The sequence below is a fragment of the Pleurodeles waltl genome, chromosome 11 (genome assembly GCF_031143425.1).
Source record: "Pleurodeles waltl isolate 20211129_DDA chromosome 11, aPleWal1.hap1.20221129, whole genome shotgun sequence".
Classification (NCBI taxonomy): Eukaryota; Metazoa; Chordata; class Amphibia; order Caudata; family Salamandridae; genus Pleurodeles; species Pleurodeles waltl.
Window position 1 is genome coordinate 410097127 of NC_090450.1, and position 16715 is coordinate 410113841.

The window sequence follows — 16715 nt, forward strand, 5'->3', positions numbered from 1 at the left end:
AGTGATTCTCTGTGCTGCGATTAATGACTTTTAGACCAGTAGCTGTACATTTTGGCAGCATGGGGAGTTAAAACGAAAATTAAATTTGCTTAAATTACTTCATATCTCAACATGCATTTGTGCTATTATGCAATTGTTTTCATGTGGTTTTATTATTTAATTTTTTTGGCAGTGTGATGTGATAAAAGTTGACGGGCATCAAAGTATGTGTGCACATTTATCTGTTAAAGAAATGAGGAAATATATGAATTAAAACCTCATCTGGTCACAAAACACAAAATAAATATGGATAAATTCCAATAGGATGATCAAAAAATAAATATGGATAAATACTGATGGAAATGTTCAAAAAATAAATACCAAAAAAACAGGAGCCCTAATTGTGACACATATGAAACAGTGTTAAGAATGTTCTTTGCCCTGGAGAAGCAATATGTATTTGTAATGATAATCGTTGTTAAACACGTGTCTGCAGCCAGTAGTAAAAAAAAATGAATAACTAACATAATCAGTTTAATCCCTTTTTCTGCTGAAACCCCAAAATTACTTGTAACAAAATGAAAGGTAAATAAAAAGTAAGCTAACTATTCAGACGTTGGGCCTCATTTAGTCTTTCTTCATTCTTGATTATTTCTTTGTTATAAACTGTGAGTTTGATGTGACAGAAGCCCCTCTGATTTACAGTGGTGTTCCTGCTCTGTCAAATTCTAAACAATCCCAATTATCTTTTTTTTTTATTGAGGTCATAAACAATTCATAATAATACCACAATAACACAATGCAAAAACTCGGGTGCCTTCAGGGTAGTCAAAAAAGGAAAATAACTTTTAAAAAAAATGAAGGGTGTAGCTGGATAGTTCCCATAGCATACAGAGTAGGGCTGGAGGAAGTTAAAAACATCAATGATTCAGACTAAACTGGTGGAAGGTCATAACCAGACTGAATTTGGACAAGTGGAAAACGCCAGTATTGATAAATTCATGCCACGAAATGAGGGTGTTAAGAGACTGAGACAACAACTAATGGAGGACCAGAATCAGCGGGGCTAGAGCGATCACAAAATAATAAATACCACTTAAATGGCTGAGTATAAATGGTGAGTGGCACAATACAATTTGTTTAGAATCCCACCTCAGAATGGTTGGACAGAGTAGGTTCAGCTTGCAAAAAACTGACTGCCAATAATGCAGAAAAGATGCACAATTGGCGAAAATATGGACAGAGTCAGCCAGGTCCTCAGAACATTGCAAACACTGAGGCCCATATGTATACTTTTGTAGCCCTTCGTTTGTGTAATTTTTTAACGCAAAAACGGCGCAAACATACCAAATACAGCTGTATTTTGTAGGTTTGCGCCACTTTTGCGTCAAAAAGCAGGGCAAATGCGGTGCTAAAAAGTATAAATATGGACCTTAGAGTCCTACCTAAGATTCATAATAGATAAATGATACACTGTCTAGTAGAAATCGTTAATAAATCATGAATACATTTAAACTGGTGAGTTTTAACCCGAGATATATTCAGGACAATATGTGAGAAGACAATTGTATGTCTTATTTCATCCAGGGGAACTATGACCCAGAGATGTCAGCTCCACTTATCAGCCAAAGTCAGAAAGATATCCAGCCATTGTAAAACCTCTGTGACCAGAATAATTTTATAGGTACAACTGATGCCCTTCTTAAATGGACCATGCTGCAAATAATCGAGAAAGGCGTTCACGGAACAATGTCTGAGACCTTCAAACCTCTAATGAAGTGCCAAATTTGTAGATAATGAAAAAACCTGAGTGTGGAAGAGAAAATTGCTGGGATAATGGCCCTCATTCTGACCTTGGCGGGCGGCGGAGGCCGCCCGCCAAAGTCCCGCCGTCAGGTTACCGTTCCGCGGTCGAAAGACCGCGGCGGTAATTCTGACTTTCCCGCTGGGCTGGCGGGCGGTCGCCTTCAGACCGCCAGCCAGCCCAGCGGGAAAGAGGCTTCCACGATGAAGCCGGCTCGGAATCGAGCCGGCGGAGTGGAAGCTGTGCGACGGGTGCAGTTGCACCCGTCGCGTATTTCACTGTCTGCGCAGCAGACAGTGAAATACATGTAGGGGCCCTCTTACGGGGGCCCCTGCAATGCCCATGCCAGTGGCATGGGCACTGCAGGGGCCCCCAGGGGCCCCGCGACCCCCCCTACCGCCATCCGGATCTCGGCGGTCCGACCGCCGGGATCTGGATGGCGGTAGGGGGGGTCGGAATCCCCGCGGCGGTGCAGCAAGCTGCGCCGCCGCGGAGGATTCAATGGGGCCGCGGTACACTGGCGGGACCCCGCCAGTGGTGCCGGTCCGACCGCGGCTTTACCGCCGCGGTCGGAATCCCCATTGGAGCACCGCCGGCCTGTCGGCGGTGCTCCCGCGGTCCTCCGCCCTGGCGGTCAAAGACCGCCAGGGTCAGAATGACCACCAATGTCTCAAAGGGGAGAAAACAATAACCCTCATAAAAGGAGCCTAATGTAAGTAAATCAGATGCCTGCCAGCAGCCAATAAAGCTTTAATGAACATATAGAGGGAGGTTTGGATTATACCCAAAGTAGGAATATGGATTCAATAGTGGGATCCCTAAAAACTGTGTTTTCAGAAAAGCCCACATAGAGTTGAAGACCCCAAGCATCTTAAATTGAGTCCTATTAAAGTAGACAGTGCCGATTTTGGCAGTATGTGGTGTGATATCTGCCCTATAGGGAAGATATCTGGAAACAGCTGTCTAAGCCCTCATGGTTCACGTCCCCGCACTTTAACCAATCAGCACATAAATTTCACTAAGAAGTATGCTCGAAGATCAGGTAATGAAAGTCCGCCCTCCATTCGAGGCCTCTGCAACATACTTCTGCTGGCCTTGGGCTTTTTATACCCCCAGATGAAGTTCTGCCAGAAAGCCTCGATTTTTGTGAAGAATCCTTTAGCTAAGTAGAGGGGTATACACCAGAACAGATATAAATAGTGAGGGAAGATGATCATTTTGATTAAGTTACATTGTCTGATGAAGCTGATATGTAGGTGATGCCATTTGCGAAATAGCTCGAAAGTGCTACTAGAGAGTGCCCCATAAATTAGCTTGATTACGGCCTCCATTTTCAGGGAGACTTTGATCCCTAAGTAAGTAGCTAATCTAACCCCTCGTCTGCCATCCCAGGAGGGAGCAACATTAGCTAACACCAAGGTCTTATCGAGGTTGAGTTTATACCCAGAAATAACCCCATACACACACAGCATTTGCTCAATGGCTACTAGGGAATCCTCCGGAGCAGCATTTAGGATAATAAGATAGTCAGCGTAAGCAACAACTTTAAGCTCAAGTTGATGAAGCTGCAGCAGAGCGATAGCCCTTAACCTCATCAGAGCTTGAATGTACGGTTCAATATCGAGCACAAAAAGCAGAGGTAAAATTGGACATCACTGACAGGTACACCGATTAACCGGAATTAAATCGGACAAGGAACGAAGACAGGAATTCTAGCTGTGAGATGCTGGTAAAGTTGTTGAACCCTGGCAATAAAGCATGGTCCATACCCTGAAGCCACCATGGTGACCCTAAGAAAAGGCCATGAGACCCAGTCAAAGGCCTTTTCGGCATCTAACATTATCACTCCGACTGGGTTTCCCTGAACACAACCTAACTTAAGAACAGTGATGACAGTATTAATATAAGTGGTGGTGTCATGCCCTGTGATAAAACCATGTTGATTCTCATCTACAAGATCTGAGATGACTGTGACGAGCCTGTTGGCCAAGATCTGAGTATAAATCTTAGAGTCGGTGTTGATCAGAGATATAGGCCAAGTGAACCACAGAGAAAGGGAGCTATTTCTTTCTTAGGGAGATGACAATATTAGTCTTAGTCCATGACTGAGGGACCTACACCAGTAGCTGGAAATAATTGAACAATTAACAGAGGACCAAAACTAAGATATGCGATAATCTACAGAAAAACTCCAATGGAAGCTGATCGGAGCCACTGGCCTTGCTGTGTGCCAACTGGCCAATCGTGACTTCTCCTTCCGAAGCTGATATTGGACCATCCAGCCTAGATTGCTGTGCAGTAGAAAGTGTCCGATTATGATATAATTGAAGAAACTGGGTAATATGCTCCTCGCAGGGTACTACTTCCTTATAGTAAAGCTTTTGATAGAAACTATGAAACTCCTCATGGATAAGGGCTGGATCAGTCACAATATTGACTTGGGAGTTCTTAAACCCAGAAATGACAGATACATTAGCTCTGTCTTGAACCCCAAAAAAATGTACTCGCCCCATTTCCCCACTGTTTTAAAAAAAGGTTGTTTGGCCTGGCCTTCTTAATAATACTATTGAGCACATGTTCCCGAAAGGAATCTTGAGCCAACACAAACTGATCCATCAAGGACGCAAATGCCTCCCAATCTTGGGTGATAGCAATGTAATCCATAAGAGGCTCTAGGTAAGTAAAGGTAGAACAAATGTTAGCCTCTGACTGAGCAACTGGCTTGCGATGGAAGGATGATTATTGTAAGGCGTGACCCCTACAAAATGCTTTAAAAGCATCACAACCCATGAGGATTGAGGTCGAGCCCAGGTTACGCAAAAAAAAAACTGGCCTCCTTACCCAGGGAGTGAACAAATGCGTCCAAGAGGAGTTTCATGTCAAAGGTCCAAGGACGTGGCTTCAGATTCTATAGCACACCCTCAACCTTAATAAAGAGAGAGAGTGAGTTGTGGTCCGAGATAAGCCTAGGACTCAGGGAGATACTAAGATGAGACAAAAATATACGGGTAATGAGGAACATGTCTATCCGGGAAAAGGATTTATGAGGAGCGGAAAATATCTAAACCCATGTTCCCTTGGCCGAGAGTGACGGCATATTTCAACCAGAGCATAAGACTCCATTACTTGTAACAAGACAATCCTGGCCCGTTTCTGTGAGCAATAAGTATAGAGCCAAGGAAGTTTGCCCCCTACCAAGATAGGAGGAATCCACATGTGGATTAAGAGCCACAATAAAATTGTCACAGAGTATAAGAAGTTCTGGCCATTGATGTAACTTAGAGAGCAGGCCATTGAAAACAAGGTTGTCAGTATTGGTCCCGAATAGTATGTATAAGGTAAAGAGCATTAGGTCCCGCCTAACCGATGCAACATGCCATCGTCCACAAGCATCAATACCCTTTGTCTTAAATCACCACTAACAGTGTGCACTTCATGTGAAACATTCCATAGCAAAAGTGACCATTATAAGTAAGGTAGAGGTACTCGAGTGTCAAAGTGACAGTAGGTGCCTATTGTTCACATTCCTTCGTCTTCCAGAAGTTTGAGTATGTATGAGTGCAGTTATACCATTTCTATGTAATGCATAGTATCAAAGGCCACAGGCATATAAAGCAAAGATACATGACTGAATGTTACTAAGTAACAAAACTTGGGCTTTAAATTCCACTCTATATACCATGTTGCAGTGCTGAGCTTTGAGGCAAACTGCCTTATTAGACAATTAAGGAGTCACTGATAATGATGGAGCCAAAAGGTGGACATACTTAATTACATTCCCAGAGTTGTTGCTTTGCCCTGCCAGTCACAATGTATGATACCATGTTCCAGTCTTTATCTCAGCACCAACATTATGGGTATTGTTCCTGGCATATCCAGATTCTATGTAGAGGTCTGCTACCTTTTCATTGTGATTGCACCTGGCTGAAATCCAATTTGAGTAGTATTAGAATGACTGTAATTACTTCTGTACCAGTGTGACCAGCTGGTACATTCATCTTCATCTCTGCCTTGGTGGTTGGACAATAAATAATTAAATGTCCTGGCAATGACCTCCTGAATTCAACGAGAGTGAACCACTCATAACACATGCGGTTAACTGGACAATGACGTATGTCTAAGAAGCCCAGGAATATATACTGGAAAATGTCCTGTGTATTGAATACAGGATGTGATTGCCTCTTTTTGGTTATATGCTTTTTTCATTTACCCAAATTATCACTGTGTGATGATGGGAGCACCTTGGCTTTATCCACTGCATGTATCTTTTTATTATATTCATGAACTTTCTTTAAGTAATATGTGGCAGGCATTTTGTATAAATTTTCTGGAATTGTACAGTGGTGGAAGAGGGAGGTAGGAGGTGGAAAAAAGACAAGGCAGCCTTGCTATTCAGCAACCCTGTCATTCAGCAGCACTCAGTGTGCTCCCTAGAAAGTATTTTGCCTCCTGCACTTATTTTGCTTTGCTAATTAAATGTATTTTGTTTTTTACAATACATATAAAGCATGCTGCTACACAAAAAGAACATCCTGGCTCTGGATAAGGCAGATGACTAAGGGGACCATTACATTTTAGATTGAAATAGCCAGGTGTTTACCAGCTTTCTGAGTAAAATGTGTGACTTAATAGTTTTAAGACGGAAAGGAAGGGAGTTTCAGTATTAGGCCACTAAGTAAAATAAAGCAGGGTGTCCTATTCAAGTAAGGTAGATCATTGAGATATGAAAAAGGTTTCCAAGGGCTGATCGGAGAATGCAAGATGGCAAATAGAGTACAATGATAATGCAGATGACTAAGGGGACCAATTGCATATTAGATTGAAATAGCCAGGTGTTTACCAGCTTTCTGAGTAAAATGTGTGAATTAATAGTTTTAAGACTGAAAGGAAGGAAGTTTCAGTATTAGGTCACTAAGTAAAATAAAGCAGGGTGTCTTATTCAAGTAAGGGAGATCATTGAGACATGAAAAAGATTTCCATGGGCTGATCGGAGAATGCAAGATGGTAAATAGAGTACAATGCTAATGCAGATAAGTAAGAGTCCAGAATTTTACCAAAACTTTTTGGACAATGCAGAGATTTGAAGGTATTCTGTTTCCTGATGAGGAGCCTATGAAATCAGGGAGGGTGAGAAGAGACAGCCTGAACGGCAAGGAGGTTGAGGGTAAGACCGGTTGCAGAATTCTGGACAACCAGAAGATAAGAGATAAGATATTGTGGGAGACACATATAAAGAGGCTTTCCATAGTCAAGGCAGGAGGATGTCAAGGACTTCGACAATAGTTTTGCAACATGAATCCGGAAGCAGTTACATAATCTTACATGAAGCTCTTAGAAGGGAAAAGCTTGTAGATGTGACCTGATTGATTGGTCCAGTGGATGTTAATTTGCTGTCAATTTTAAAATCTTGATTTTGTACACAGGTGGCAGGGTTTGGTGGTTTCCCAATTTCTCAAAGCCACTAGGCTGAAGACCACATGGAAGTTTGCTTGCCAACTAGAAGTACTTCTGTCTTGTTGCTTCAAGAAGTTGATGTTCATCCATTTAGCAACAGAGGACATTGAGGTACCTGACTTTGAGTAGAAATGAAGCTTTTAGCAATAGATACAATAAGCTGTTTATCATTGCCATGGAATAATATTTTGAAATCAAATGCAGTGGACAGATCTAAGAGGATCAAGGCAGCACAACCAGCCTGATGATAAAGAGTTGATCTGATATCTTCCATTACTGCTGGAAGATCAAATTTGGTTCATACTGAGAATGGTCAAGGAGATTATTAGTTTTAAGAAAATTGGAAAGGGTGATATTGATAGGTGTTTCAAGAATTTTTGCAAGAAAGTATAATAGTGAGATAAAAGGGTAGTTGCTTAATATATAGTGGATTCTGTTGTGGGTTGTTTTAGAAGGGGAACAACCAATGCAGGCTTCCAGCTCTTTGCTACTGTGATATATCGAAGAGAAAGGTTACAGATGTCCTGAAGAATGTGATAGATCTAGTCTGAGCATAAGGCATAAACCAAAGAGTCAGAATTGATCTAATTGTGATACAGATTTGGTAATTCTAACAAAAGATTTCACCCCACTTACTAATAGTTGAGACATTTCAATCCTTGCAGGACTTGTTGTGCTGCTCGAGTAAGAGAGGTTAAGATTTGAGATATTTGAAATTTTGACAAAAAAAATAATTTCAAATGATTGGCAGAGAGATCTGCCAAAGAAGCAATGGATACATTTTCCACATTATGATGATGATGAAGGAGTGGCTTAACGATGGAAAAAATGGTTTGCAAGCAGTTAGTGAAATCTTCTATGGAACTGGGATAGTAATATATCCAGGCTCTTTTAGTATGCTCTTCTAGTATGCTGCTGATGTTCTTTAATGTTCATTAATGGTGATTTGTAGATAGATTTCGAGGAATGATTGTAATGTTTTTCTCCAAATACTTTTGATGTTTACAATGTTTCTTGCCTCAAGCAGCTCAATAGTAAACCAAGGGATAGAAGTCAGTCTACGATGTGACTGGTGCAAAAGAGGTGGAGCCACTACATCAGGTGCAGAGTAAATCCAAGAATTAAAGGCGTATAAAGCCTTTGCAGTGTCTACAAGAAGTGAAGGAACAGGATTGGAAAATGCAGCATTCAAATTTTGAGATTTAATTTTAGATATAGCTCTTGAAGATTATGTGGTGGAGACAGCTAACTAGAGAAGATTATTTTGTGGAATTGATTACAGAAATGGAACCCCAAATTGTTTGTTTCCAGAGAAGAGGAGAAGCAAATGAGAACGGAGATGTAGGCACAATTAGAAAACATGGAGTCAAGATGATGGCACAATTGAGGGAGAAAAAACTTCAGAGATATGCCAAGATCATGTAGACTGTCAATTAGGTTGGTGGAGTCGAAGTTATCTAAGCCTTCTAGATGAAAATTTAGATCAGCAGAATGGTGACCCTTTGAGAAATTAACTGGGGAAGATGATCCAGTAAATAATTACAAAAGTTAATTCTAGGGCCTGGGGTGGTATATCAAAGCCAGAGGCAATGAGAAAAATGGTTTTACTTGAATGGAAATGATTCTTGGGAAATTTACATTAGGTTCCAAGATAGTACTCTGTAAACTTGAGTAGTAAATAATGGCAATGCTACCTCCTCTTCTCTAGGGGGGCAGTCATGACAATCATTATAACAGTTGTGCGAAATGTTGAAATCTACGTCAGTGCGAGAGGAGAAATGTAGCCAGTTTTAGTAGAAGTATAGTCGATGATGAACTGAAGGATCTGCACTTTGTGTTTAGGTATGGACCTATGCTAAGACATCGTGGACCAGGACTAAGGACTGCATTGTCTACACTGCACCAGCACTTTGGAGGCAGGGCAAGCTCTGTACTGGCTGCATAAATTGACTGGGGGCTCCCCACAGTGCAAAACGCTATTCTAAGATGTCGGGGACCGAGACTAATGACTTCATAGTACACACTGCATCAGCACATTGGAGGCGGGACAAGCTCGGCACAGGCCGCATAAATTGATTAGGGGTTCCATGGGCTGCAAAATGTGCCCGGGTGAAGACAACGCCAAGAGCAGGCCCCTCTGCTCCCGTAATAGCCCAACTGAGGCTGGGCCACACCTTGTGGTTGTATTTGTGTTCTTTGCCACTTCTTATTTATTTGTGTATGCTTAAACTAATGCTTTATTGAAGTGTCATTCTCACAAGAGGGAAGTGGAAAACATGTAACTCTGGGGGTGGGGGGAATAGAACCGAGAGGGATAAAAAAGTAGCCTCCATCACTAACTATTTTATTAGTGCAATGAGGCCATCAGCTCAGAGATTAGTTTAGCTGAAGGGAGTTTGGAGGCACAGCATCAATCTTGCCTTCCTTGTGGGATACTGAAGGTGTGGTTACTGCTAATCTATCTAAGTTGCTGCCTGGCCAGAAGGGTGTATCTCTTGCTAGTGATGCAACTAACCATTCAGCTCTTAATCCGGGCATACTTTATTCATTGTCCTGGATGCTATCTCCCTTAAAGATAAATCTTACCCTACAATAAAGAAAAAATATAACAAAACCCAGCCCCTACAAAATGCATCCAAATAATCAGCATAAAATCGATTGACTTTTACCCCTTAAGATGGGCTTGCATGTTGAGGCGACAATAGCCCCAAACCCATTAGGTAGAGTGATTTCAATACATTGCAACAAGCTTTATGTGAACACCAAGATAAAGGTCTTGCTACGTTAGAACAGGAAATAAAAAGTTTCTATGATATGGTGCTAGATAGAATGACCAAGATAGAGCAATTGCTGTCTAATAATTTTCTAAATCAGGGAGAACCAGTGGGGACCCATTGACTGGCATTGGTCAGCCTCTCAATAACCTAACAGCAGGTGCCATGGTTGAGCACTGCATCCCTAAGAACTAGGACATGGAAATCATTAGTGCATCATGAGAAGGACTGAATGTCGTAGAAAAGGTTGCTGGGAAAGCAACCCTCCCAGTCCAGCCTTGAGGGGCAAGCTATTGGAGCTAATTCTATTTCCAAAACATTCCCAAACTCCTCCTTTGACATGGTGCCCCACAGGGATTATCTGCAATTACCCCCAACCTCCATACCTTATGTAACTATGTAAATTAATGTGCCACCTCTCCGTCAATCACAGATGGGAGATTTAAGGAATAAAATTGTACACTGGATGAGGAGGCTCCTGAGGAATAAGGATGATTTATTTAATTAAGTTATCATGGTCAGAAGAGGGGTATGGGTGGGACTGAGGTCTAAAAATTGCACGGGGATTGTGTTTTAGTCAATTTGAAGACCCCTGGCATTGTTAGAAAGATCCTACACATGTTGAATAAGTATCTTGCCAAACAAGCGGCATTAAGGTACTACAGCTAGTTTTTTTACAGACCTGAAGACTGTCTAACACACAGGGAGGGGACTGCAGGGGTTGTTATTAGGGGGCATTCACAACCTATGTTTAATGTAGACACAAGTAGCTATTCCCCCCCACTCAAACGTTTGGAAGAGATTGACTGATTCCCTGATGCTGATAGGCTGTCATGTTCCTTGGTGGAAGGTGACCAGGTCACGGAACACTTTGCTCCTATTGCAGAAATTACTGACTCAACATTTAAATTCAAGAGTAGCTTAAAGTACCCAAGGATTTCTAATATCATTCAACTATCAACTAGTATCCTGCAGGTATTCTAAATAAATGAGATAATCCAGACTTGGCTGAATTCATTTCTCACTTCGATGTTGTCTACTGTCAGGAAACTTGGGCAGTTATTGATGGTTTTTGCTCATTTTGCTACTGAGCTGAACGGTCGCATTAAGGGAGAGCCAAGGGGGTGCTTTCCATTTTAATATCTATCAATAGTCCTATTACAATGACAAGATTCATCACCCCCATGCCTTACCATCAACTGTTGAGTATTAATTTCCCAGATTTAAAAAACACAGTTTATTCATTAATTTGCACTACAACAAGTTTTATCCGAGAAACAATCCAATTGTAATTAATGAATCAGAGGATGAATTGGACACATTGCTGTAAACAGTAAAAGGATGAATAATATTATATGGGTAGGAGATATTCATTGCCTAGTGTGTACTCTAGTGCCAGCAGAAATCTGTGGATTGACAGACACACATGACCTGGGGCTTAAGCACTTTGCTCACCATCATTATGATGAGGCTCTCAACTCTTTACTGGTGAAGTATAACCTTTTATTTGCCTCTGTAATTTGCCCCAATGGGATTAATTTGTTACTCTCTTTTATGGCAGGAGGAGCCTGATTGATTTTATTCTGTTCTCTGATGTTATTTCTCCATGGATGTCTGCTCTTAGTATTTTATCTAACTGCTGCAGTGACCATAACCTGTTGTCTATTAAATTAAATCTGAACTTAGAATCTCCTGTAGTTGTGACAAATCAAGTTGCTCTCTCCTTTAAAAAAAATAAAGGTGTGGTGACGAAAAGGAATAACTTTAACCCAAATGACTGGTGCAGACGAACATGAGGGACTGTGAGATAGTTTTTGATTCAGAAACCCCAAAAAACATCAAGTCTTATTTAGGCATGTCTGAGTCTTTAAAAACCTGATGACAGATGACACCAAGCCAAGAGGTGCTAAGCCACATAAATGGTTTGATAATGCCTTCTCTATGGCACATAGGAAATTAATGATTGCCTTGAAAAGGAAACCAAAAATTCCTGAGGAAGCCAGGGAAAGTAGGAGGGATTATAACGTAGTGCTTGAGTGAAGAAAATGATTCATTAGAAGAAATGCCTGGGAAGACCTAATAGCAGCTGGGAAATTATAGGACATTGGCACTTTCTGGAAAATTGTCAACTCATCTTTTTTAGTGAGACAGATACACCAAAGATAGAAAATTTGATTACATCTGAAAATTGGTTTGACCATTTTAATTTGCTTTATTCATCTTCCCAGTCTAATAACAAGGCGCTGGTGTTGGAAAGCGGGTCCGACGTACTGGGCAGAGACACTGAATCCTACATTTAAGGTTGATGAGAAAGTTGCAGCGATTAAGGAAAGCTTGTGTGGCAAGAACCAGGCCCAGATGGAATCCCTATGGGGCCCAATCATAACTAATGTTTTAGGGCATCTTCTCACCATCCTTTCCCAGAAATATGGCTGCATGCCATAATTGTGCCAATCGTTAAAAAGGGTGATAGAAATGATCCTTGCTGGTAATGGCCAATAACCTTGCTAAGATCCATAATCAGGGTCTTAGGGAGAGCTCTTTTGGCAAGATTAGAAACCTAGGCCAAAAGAAGTCTATTTTTTTCAGACGTACAGTAAGCTTTTTTATATGGCTTGGACACAATAGAACAGTTACTTATTCTTTACCATATTACCACGAAATATACTAAAGCTAAGGGTGCTGCCAGTTTTGGATCTAACTAGTGCTTTTGACACAGTTAATCACTCAAAACTCTTGGTCTGTCATGTCTGAGATGGAGGTTGAGGTGCCATCGTTAGGCTTTTTTTATGGATTTACCTAGAGATGCACCAGTGAGAGTATGCTTTGGTCTGAATGCGGAATTCACAGAACTGATTGATTAAAATCTAGGGGTCTTTCAAGTCTGTTTTGGCCCCTTTTGTATGCTTTACAACAATGAGATGGCGGACCACCTAGAAAAATATTCGAAGGACATACTGTTAATGGGTAAGAGCCAACTCCCTGATCAACCTTATGCCGATGATGCAGTTCTGCTGGCCAGAACTGCTATTGGTCTGCAGGGTCTTCCTATTCAATCTACCTCCTTTATGAAAAACTTGCACATTAATACAAATCTACTTAAGTCCTTCACCCTGATTTTTGGCCCCAGCAATACAAAGAAACACGCTCAAGTAAGAGAGGACTTTATGTGGGACGGGTTATGACCTTCACATATTTAGGCATTCCTTTTCGTTGATCGCTCGCTGGAAGTCATCCAATTAAAATTAGAGCTCCACAATTTATCAGATCCATAAGGTGATTTTTAGGTTTGCACAGAAACTGGGTCATAAACCTATTAATGAACTGCTCATTTTATTCAAAAGTAAGTGCATGTTTATTTCTACGTGCGGACTGGTGTGTGGGCCTTTGAAGCAGTAAATGAACTTCAGATAGCTGAAAACAAATTCCTAAGAAGGCTCTTGGTGGACCCCAAGGGGTGTCCTACTTTTATCTGTCATAGTAAGTTAGGTTTATCCTGCTTTGAGGATTATATAAAGATCTGTCCTCTTTTACTGTGGGTTTCTGTGTGGCGAAAGCTTGAGCTGAGTCTAACTTAATATATTATAAGAGGTTGTTTAACTCAGGATAGGGTTTTCTGTATTCACCTGGCTAATGTATATTAAAAACACTTGACAGTCTTTAGAGCTCCTAGAGCTTTTTAAGTGACCTAGAAAAGTTTGCATCAATAAAACAGGAAGTAGTGAATGAAACAGATGCTGCTATAATTGAAGATGTGTAGATTAGTTCAGGAAGCAAGTAAACCGCTAGTGCGGGTTCATGTTGATTTAGAGAGGAGCTACACCTTATCTCTTGAGGATTAAAACACACAGTATATATTTTACCAATTGAGCTTCAGATGAAGTACTGTGCACTTTCTGTTGAGTTGCCCAAATGTGGCACCTGGTTTTGTCCATGTGAGTAAAGTACCAGCCAGAGTACCTTGCACTCTGTAATTTTCTGTAAATTGTATATGTTGCCTACGAAACCATATCTTGTGCCTATACTGTGTGACCAGAAGATAGCAAGAACTAGGCAGGCATTAATAATACTACAGAAACTAGTTTATGTAAAGATTAGTTTTTAGATTGTGCTTTAAGATTAAAGAAATTACTTGGCTAAATTAGCTTTATTGCATTCTCAAGTTTTTATTTCCTTACTGTGTATTGAGAGTTCCTGATATTGTGTTTTATGAGTCCTCAAGTCATTTATGTTTACAATATATTTACTAATTATGGATAGTGTTTTTATTATGTGTTTCTTTGCCATTGTGCCTAAGATTGTTTAAGTGCCATGTTTTTATTAAATTGTCCTAGGGTACTTTCAATCTAGCCCAATACAGTCATTTGTATCAACTAGAATACATTTGTGTTAGGTTCTGTCTGTAAAATAATCTTGATGTAATCATGGTATTCTGTTTGTGCTTTCATGGCTATTTTTGGATGAATAACTATATTTGATCTGACTTGACCTAATTATTGAGTCGGCAACTTATATAATAAGACTACTTCAACAGCCCCCGCTGGAGTCCAAGCGGAGAGAAGAGACTGTGGATGGTGTATTAAGGGAGAGTAGCACTAGCACGTGCATCAAGAAACTGGGCCACTGAGAGAGGAGGGGTGAGGGAAGAGCTGCAGTAGGAGTGCTTACCTTGAGTTTGGAGGGCCAGGAGATCAGATTCAGATTAGGTGATCCTAAAGGCTGGTTCTAATATCTGAGAACCAGGGGTCCTGGCACTGGGCACAATCCAGGGGCAGACGGCTTGCTTCTGTTGCTCTTCTGACATGCTGCCAGCACACTTGCAATGACCCTCCTGCGCAGACACACAGCAGTATCTTTAAAGACGCCTCACACGTAAGAAGGGTGTAGCGATGTGAAAAACTAGTGCACGTGCTAGAGAGCTGGAATGTAAAAATGAGTGGCACAATAAAACTTGCTAACAGGAGACTACCCACTCCTAAATCGAGCGATCGGCTCCCCAAAAGCTGCCTCTACCGGGAACAGAACTAAAATTAAATAAAATAAGAGAAAGGTAAATTAAACAAACCAATACAACACAACAGTTAAATTGCGAGGCCCAATTGCGCTAGGGGGCAAGATGCACGTGGAACGAAGGAACGCCAAATTATAAGAGATTATCGTGTCAGCAGGGAAATCAGGCGGGGAGAAATTACTCTGGCCTGTGTTTTGGTTAAGTCCAGTATAAAGAAAAGAACTGTTCCCTGGGGATTCCTGTGAATGATGTCACAATAGATCTCAAAATCCAAGCATATATTATCAACACAGTAACATTCTGGAATGCCTAGTGTTAGTAATTGTTAAGATATCCAGTTCTTTTCTTTGTGTAGAATGGCCTCTTTAAGCACTGGGTAGAACGGCATTCTAAGGTAGAACCTATTTATTAAATCGTGCCTCTACAGAATAAAAGCTATAAATATATAGACTTTCTAGGGAAACCAGAAAGAAAGAAAGAAGGAAACAAATATCCTCAAAACTTTCCTTTTGTAAAATCTTTTTCCCTACAACAGAGACTTTGGAATACAGCAGTAGATCTTAATGAAACAGAACAAAACACAGCTTTTTAATAATTGAAGGAGGCGTGCTTAATTTAATAATGGAGAACTATCAATATCGGGTCATTTGAGTTTTTTATCGCACATTCAGCATGTGCAGGTAATTTGAGTTTTTTGTTACACACCCAGCAACATCAGGCAACAAACACGTTGAGCCTCAGAGCTTCACTTCTGGCAGGCTAGCAATACTTGAGAATTATCTAGGCATCATCCGTGTGTATTATCCTAAGATATAGAAATATGGAAAGGAACAATGCTGGCAAGAGCGTGGTAACGCAATTGGAGATATGAGACACCAGGTGATCCTCAACGGTGATGTATTCCAGAGTGGGGTGACAGGAAGGAAGACTTACAATGTGATGTGTAGCTTAAGGATAAGAGGATCTAACTGACACGTCAGTGAGATATAACTTTTAATGGTGTTGAAGGTTACTGATCAATGTAATAGAATCAAGACTTAAAAGCTTCCACCATGAAGTGACACTGTGAGGTCAAACAATTCGGAAAAAGTAATGTGTTCATGACACGGGATGGACCGAAATATGTTTGTGTTCTTTGTCACAAACATCATTTGATTTTATAAACACCAGCAATACATAGCGAATACATAGGCAAGGGCCATTCCTTTACTTTGGATGGCTGTGCAAACTTGGAAACTGGAACAACAATAATACGGTCTAAGAAACCAAGTTTGGACTTCATCAACAAGGGGAATAAATAAGACTCTTGAAAGAGAACGGGGCTTCTTGAGATACTGGTTATTTCTTAAAGATGCTGAGTAGATGTCCATGGATTTATGGTGTTGACAAGGTTGTTCTCAGGATAACTCTGAACAAGAGTTGCTTTACTTGTCTGTTTGCAGTCTATCTTTGATATGAAAAGTGGAACAAAAGCTGGACCTAGGATATGCCTACATGCACAGAAGGGCTTTCATTAGATGCACCACTGAAATGCCAATGGCATTCTCACTCTGTGGAAGTGCTGGAGCAGCACTCATGTAATGTTAGATGACTCATGAGCATCTGATAATAGACCTGTTTAAAACTTAAGGTCACAGACATGATTCACCTAAAAAATATTCATTATTTTTCACCAACATCTGAAAGGGATCCT

The 16715-nt window shown here is 40.8% G+C and overlaps 1 protein-coding gene across 2 annotated transcripts in view; it reads right to left on the bottom strand.

Annotated features, from left to right (window-relative positions):
- Nucleotides 1-16715, bottom strand: part of GPC1 (glypican 1) — a 448857-nt gene that overhangs the window by 17488 nt on the left and 414654 nt on the right. The window lies entirely within an intron of this gene.